At 34.8% G+C, this 7109-nt stretch overlaps 1 long non-coding RNA gene across 1 annotated transcript in view; it reads right to left on the bottom strand.

Annotated features, from left to right (window-relative positions):
• Positions 1–634: 634 nt before the first annotated feature.
• The window catches only part of LOC146395475 (uncharacterized), a 45595-nt gene continuing 39120 nt past the window's right edge, over positions 635–7109 (bottom strand). The window contains exon 2 of the long non-coding RNA XR_014831065.1: positions 635–1835. This is a non-coding gene — a long non-coding RNA (uncharacterized LOC146395475). The remainder of the gene's footprint in view (positions 1836–7109) is intronic.

Below are 7109 nucleotides of genomic sequence, written 5' to 3'. Positions count from 1 at the left end.
CAGTACTCTACAAATATAGAAATTCTCTAATTATCTCAGAGATTTTAATGCTTTTCTAGGAATTTGAATTAATTGAACTAAAGTTGATTGCCCTTGACATAAATTAACATTTGAGAGAATTGAATTTGCCTCAGTAGCAATGCAATATCAGTTTTCACATAACGTCCTAGTAAGGGCTTTTTACTATTAGTTATTATTTTAATTTATAACCATCTTTCAAAATTGCTTATAGGGGATGGAGAAGATCTCTCTCTGTGTACAATGTTTTCATTAAATTATTTTAATGTCATGGTCAACCATATAATCAAAAGTTTGAAGAATTAGGCTTGTAGAATTTTTTTGCATGCAAAAATGGTTATAGACATGGTAAGATATTTTGTGGACAGTCCATAATTAGAAAATAGAATTTTTCAAAAAAATAGTTATACCGTACATGAGAAATCCCACATTTTTAAGTAGCTCCAAACTTTGGCTCACTGGCTTCCTAGGCACAAGTCTTTCTCTTTTAAATGCCATGACACCTGAAGTTTTGACCTTTAGCAATATTTACTCAGGATTAAGCTACCCTTGTGAAAGGGTACAGCTTCTTTGCTGCCTTATATATTACAAGATATACAATTTATAAGTTATGTAATTTTTTAAATAGCATACTTTTATTTTAATGTTGTTATAAGTTACATGATTTTTATGAGATATAAGGCATACAATTTTTTCTTTTACATTTACAATTTTTCTTCACAGTAAATTATCACAGAATTTTGCCATTGTTCCAAACATATATAATTCAATCCTCTTATTACTGGAATACTGCTAACTGAATGTTTTGGCATTTCTTTTATATCTTCAGAAGAGAAACAAATAGAAAACTTACTCTCTCCCACATGCCTGGTTAAACCTAGTACCTGTGCTAGTAGGAAATAATCCTTTAGGATCACCCCTGAAGAAGCTTGAGGAGGAATTAATTAAGACTATACAGTTCCATGACCATAAAGATTTTTTCCTGAAATAAGCCTGATATAGAAGATAAAATATGAGGTAATGGCAAAGTAGTGAATAAAGAAGCTTAAAAAAATGAGAAGCCAAATTTGAAACACCTTGGAAGCAAAGCCAGTGATTGCATTAAAAGGGGAGAGAGAAAAATGGCAAAGACATCAATGGATATGTTAATTAATTCAAGGGGGGAATCCTTTCAGAAATGTATACATATATCAAGACATCATGTTGGATGCTTTTATTTTCATGTATCAATTATACTTCAATAAGCGAAAGGGCAATGAAAGGTATAGATTAATGGGAGGAGTTTAGTCCAATTCAGGAAAGCTCTCTGGATTCTCATGCCATACCTTTGACTTGTCAGGTTGATAAAGTGCACATGGGGCAGTTCCTTTTTGAAAGCGAAGATTTGCCAGGGCTTCCTGTAACCACCCCATCACCATGATGCTCTGATTCAGTTGCCACAGCACAGCAGCTGCAGTTCATTGTCCACCTCACTGTTTCTAATTATTTCTGGTGCTCTGGTGCCTCCACATTCTACATTAAATCTTTATTTCTCAGATGTTCCATTTTCCAGAGTTTCTTAGCTTTAGGCCCAAAGATACTGTTGTAGAGAGATCATCAGTCAGTAAGACTGTTCCTTTTCTTTCCACTTAATGAACCAATGCATCATTGCATGCCAGGTTTCAGTTCTTCCAGCTTGGATTGTTTATGCAGTGTCAAGATCTTCTTCGTAAGTGTTCCTGCTGTATGATCTCTTCCCTTCATTAATTCCAAGAACTGAGTTTCAGCTTGACTGTACTGGCTGGTCCCAAGGAAGCTCAGATTCTTTTGTGGTGTACCTATTTTGAACCATGCGAAACACTGTATTACAGATCCATGCAGCAAACACATGTTATACAGTATGTTTGGTTATAGTGGAGAATTGGCTTTTCAAATAAGAATAGATTACACTGAATTACAACATTAACTGTAGCTCAAGGGACAAAAGAATGGTGATCAGAGATACCACTCAGGGCTTTCCAGTGTATAAATAATGACAATGAAAAATTCATGCTCAAAGCTAGAAAAGAACAGCAGTACAAGCATAATCATAAATGTATCACAAAGGAGGATGTGGTAAATTTTTTAAATAATATGCACACTACAGATATGAACTATAGGGTTCCAAGGCAGCTGCAGTTATCTGATGTGCTTAGCAGATGTATTTAGGTAGGAGCATCTGTCTGTTTTTCATTTAGTTCTCTTGTATAGGCTATCCTAGCATACTAAGGTAAATGGACTTTGGAATCAGGTGAACCTAGATTTGGATCTAGATTCTGCTTCCTATCAGCTCCATAAACTTGGTGATAAATTAAATCCTCCAAATCTAAATTCCTGTATGGAAAGTGAGATTATGATACTACTTATATGCGTAAAAGTTCCCAGTTGCAAGCAACCAGAGCCAAATTGGGGAGATTTTTGCAGAAAATGAGCTTATGAGAAGGATTTGGAGTTTTTTGGGTGGGCTGAGCATTGCTGAGCCAGGAACACAGCTCCAAAGCACATGGCAGAACAAGCCAGATTAGAATTTTAAGACTGCTGCTGTCATGCAGTAATGGCTGGAACATGCACAGCTGAAGCTGTGGGCACTGGAAAGCTGCGCTTTGCCTCTGGGATTCCTTCCACTGCTACCATCATATATATTTATGTAATTTCCAATAAATTTTTTTTTTGTCTTTTTAGGGCCAAACTGACAGTGTATGGAGGTTCCCAGGCTAGAGGTCGAATCAGAGATGTAGCTGCCGGCCTATGCCACAGCCACAGCAACGCGAGATCCAAGCCACGTCTGTGACCTACACCACAGCTCACACCAATGCCGGATCCTTAACCCACTGAACAAGGCCAGGGATCAAATCTGTGTCCTCATGGATACTAGTTGGGTTCGTTAACCACTGAGCCATGATGGGAACTCCTCCAGGATATTTTTATATCTAACATCTAATAGTTTATTTTCTAAATGAGCCAAGATGTCTAGTTATTATAAGCATGAGCTTTAGAGTGACTCCATGTTGGAATCAGTGTTCAGTCATTTACTAGCTGTGTAATATTGGGAGGTCATATCATCTCTCAGAGGCTCAATGTATTTGCCTATATAATGGAATAATAGTAGTATATATATTGCAAAGGGCAATGATTCAAACAATGGAACCCATTAAAAATATCCTGGATATTTTTTCAAAAGTGATTCCTGAGCCCACCTCCAAAGATTCTGATCCTTTTAGATCAATAATGCTTCCTTGAATTTGTATTAACAGTCTGCAGAGCACATTTAGAAGAAAAAAAAAAACTCAGAGGTTTTTTTAAAGGAATATTTCTATTTAATGGCTGTGGGTCCAAGTTTAAATTTAAAAAATTGCAACTGAGTTTAAACTAGAACATATATTCATTCTCATGCTTTAAATACCATGAGATTTGAAATTGAAGAAATCTGAAAGCCTTATGGTTAGATTAAGAATGCACTTTAATGCATTTTTGAAAGTTGACTGAGTATGGATATAATTAAGAAAATATTTTAATGTTTAATATATAATCTTATTTATGATATTTCAAATTAAACTATAAAATAAAAATTCCCATACTCTTAATTTTTTTCTTTAATATTTATAAATGAAATTAGCCTGTAGTTTTCTTTTTTTTGGTGTAATCTTGATTCAATTTTTCAAGTAGCTTTTGGCAACTTTGTCAAAATTTCTGTCTCAGCTTTGTTTTCTTTAATACTACTTCCTATATCTTCTGGGATAATACAACTTTGAAAAAAGAGATAAACATTGACAAGTTGAAGAAGTTTTCTGGTCACCTGAAGAATAGTTTTCCCACCTCTAATTAATCACATGTCAGCTGCTGGGCATGTGTAATTAATGGCTCATACCCCCAAAGCTGCAATGTATAAACACGTTGCTTATCTAGTTAGGGAAATAGTAGCATGCTGATGATCACTGAAAATGAGAGTGATTTGCTAATCCTGTCTTTAACTATTGAAGGCAGTATATTAACTCACGTCAGCATGAAAATAGAAAAGAAATTGGTTGGAAATAAAATACATGGAACAATGCAGCATAAAAGTTTCATATACATTTTATAGCAAGACAAAATCATTAATTTCATTGCATGCTTTGTTTTACTACATACATGGTATACACACAATAAAAATAGGTAGAAAAATCTGGCCTCAAGTAGTTGATGTAACTCTTATTAACTATGGAGTTTAAGAGAATTAATTAATTTATTTGAATTATCTTTTTCACAAATGTAGAAGTATAATTCCAACTGCTAAAGATGTTTAGAAATATGTACAACAAAATTTTTATTTAGATTTCAATTTTGAGATATAATTGATATTGAATAATTTTAAAGTATACAGCATGTCGATTTGATACACTTATACATTACAATTTGATTTCCACTGAGTGCCAACTGACATGTCATGTAATTATCATCTCTTTTTTTGTGGTGAGAAAAATTATTATTATCTACTCTTTTAACAACTTTGAAATTTATAATGCAGTTCTATGAATTATAATCACTATGTTCTACATTAGATTTCCAGAATTATTTACCTACTTGTTGCAAGTTTATACCCTTAAACAGCATCTCCCTAATTTCTCCACCACCTAGGCCTTGGTAACACCATTCTACTCTCTCTTTTTTATTTTGAGTTTGGCTTTTCCAGATTCCACATGTAAGTAATATTATGTAATATTTGTCTTTCTCTGTTTGACTTATCTGACTTAGCATAATGCTTTCAAGGTCCATCCATGTAGTCAAAAATGGTAGGATTTCCTTCTTTCTCATGTCTGAATAATATTCCATGGAGTGAATATCCATTCACTCAATCTCTTCATCCCTTACCAGACACATAGATCATTTCCATACCTTGGTTATTGTGAATATTGTTGCAATGATCATGAGAGTGAAGATGTATTTTCAACATCCTGTTTTCATTTCCTTTGAATATATACTTAGAAGTAGGACATATAATTAGAAGTTTAGCCTAAGGCAACAGATTATTTTGCTAAGACACACCATGGTTATTTGCCAGAGCATAATTGCAAGTCTTCAAGCAACATACTGAAAACCATCTACACCACTCTTAAAACTGTAACCCAAATAAAAGATAAAAATATAGGTATTGGAGATAATATAGCCATACAGAGAGGCTATATAAACTTTTTTCTCTACAATTTTGGAAGGTAGAAAACAGAACTAGGAGAGAAGCTTAGGATAGGCCACGCAAGAAACAGTCTATCAGGCTACTGCAGTTGGGGTTAGGAGATTCATTGGGCTAGTATTTAATACTTTTCAGTTGATTTTAAGTTTGAGAAAGGGTGTGTTTATCTGCTGAAGAAAACCTAAGGGGATGTGGCTGTCTGGGGAAGGATCCTTATTGCTTGAGTTGGTTTCCTGTGGAACACAGTATAGACAATGTGTGAGGGAAAACTGGTGTAAGATCATATTAGGTCCTCCCCCAAATGGTACTAGGAGGGGCAAGTGACTTCAGCAGGAAGAAGCTGAAGGTGTTGCATTCCTGAGACTACAGAAGGAGGAATGACTGGAAGACTGTGCATTACTGACTTCAACCAGTGAAAGAGTTCTACTGACAAGATATCTCCAAAGAAGGCATAAAAGTACCGCTTCATAGAAACAAAACAACAAAAATTGGTTTTACATGTCATCTGCATGATAGATTGAGAAGCCAGTTTTAAACTATTTCAGTCAAGTAAAAATTTACTGCTATTCCTCCTCTTGCTGCCTCTCCTTTTTCACTTCCCTGATGTGTTATAAAAAGGACTGGCTAGTCTATGACAAAGGAAGTTGAAAATGGGGAGGGGGGTCTTTTATCCCCTCCCTGTGTTTTAGGACTTCCACACTTTGCAAGCCCTTATTTATAAAGAAGATAAAATTAAACTACAAATCCAGAATGCTTAACCAGCGGGACATTTTGTAATACTGAAATGAAATGGTTTGGGAAATTTAACCTGATCTAAAGAACAAAGAGTAGAGGGAAGACTTAAGAATGGCAAGTTAAAATTAGCCCACTAAATAAAGTTAGAGAAAGAGCTTAAGCAATATCTTTGCACTATCATTTAATCCCAGCACTTAAGCTTCTGTAATATACTTGGTGAATTGAAATAGAATTTTGTTTGTTTTTTTTGTGAGTGTTTTTTGTTTTTTTTATCTTATATCATTTTAGGGCTGCACTCACGGCATGTGGAGGTTCCCAGTTTAGATGTCTAATTGGAGCTGTTGCTGCTGGCTTATGCCACAGCCACAGAAATGCCAGATCTGAGCATCGTTTGCAATGCCAGATCTACACCACAGCTCATGACAACGCCGGATCCTTAACCCACTAAGTGAGGCCAGGGATCAAACCCACAACCTTATGGTTCCTAGTCGGATTCATTTCCACTGTGCCACAATAGGAACTCCCTAGAATTCTGTTGTTAAAATGCAGTTTTTGTCCCTCCATTTAATTTTATTTTTATATATTTCTTTTTTTGGCCAGACCCTTGGCGTATGGAAATTACCCGGGCCAAGGATCAAGCCCACACCATAGTAGTGACCCAAGCCACTGGAATTACAACATTGGATCCTTAACCTACTGTGCCACAAGAGAACTCCCAGTCCCTCCATTTTAGATCATTCATTTGGACATTGAAAAATGTGTACCGAAAATATTTTGATCCTGCTAATTTAGTTTTCTCACTGGAAAGAATGGTAGCTGCTGATAAATAATGTAATTAGAATTACACATTTGGATAATAAAAAAGTAACAATCTATTTCTATCTTAACAATCTTTCTCACAGAATTCTTATTTAGTCAGCACATATTGATAACAAATATTACAAGATTTCACAAACATGAATTTTTAGTGGCTAAAATGGCATACAATAACATTTTTTATTTATTGAAAATCAAGGAAATAATCAAATCATCACCTTAAAATTTAGGTTGACTATAAAAAAGAATGAAATGATGCCATTTGCAGCAACATGGATAGACCTAGAGATTATAATATTGAGTGAAGTAAGCCAGACAAAGATAAATATCATATGATATCACATATAGTGGACTT

Source organism: Sus scrofa, chromosome 16, assembly GCF_054392235.1.
Source record: "Sus scrofa isolate SSC_HxYL_T2T_F1_AM1 chromosome 16, Sscrofa_HxYL_maternal_Yorkshire_Landrace_v2.0, whole genome shotgun sequence".
Taxonomy (NCBI): domain Eukaryota; kingdom Metazoa; phylum Chordata; class Mammalia; order Artiodactyla; family Suidae; genus Sus; species Sus scrofa.
The sequence above is the reverse complement of the archived record's forward strand: the minus strand, read 5'-3'. Positions and strand labels throughout refer to the sequence as shown.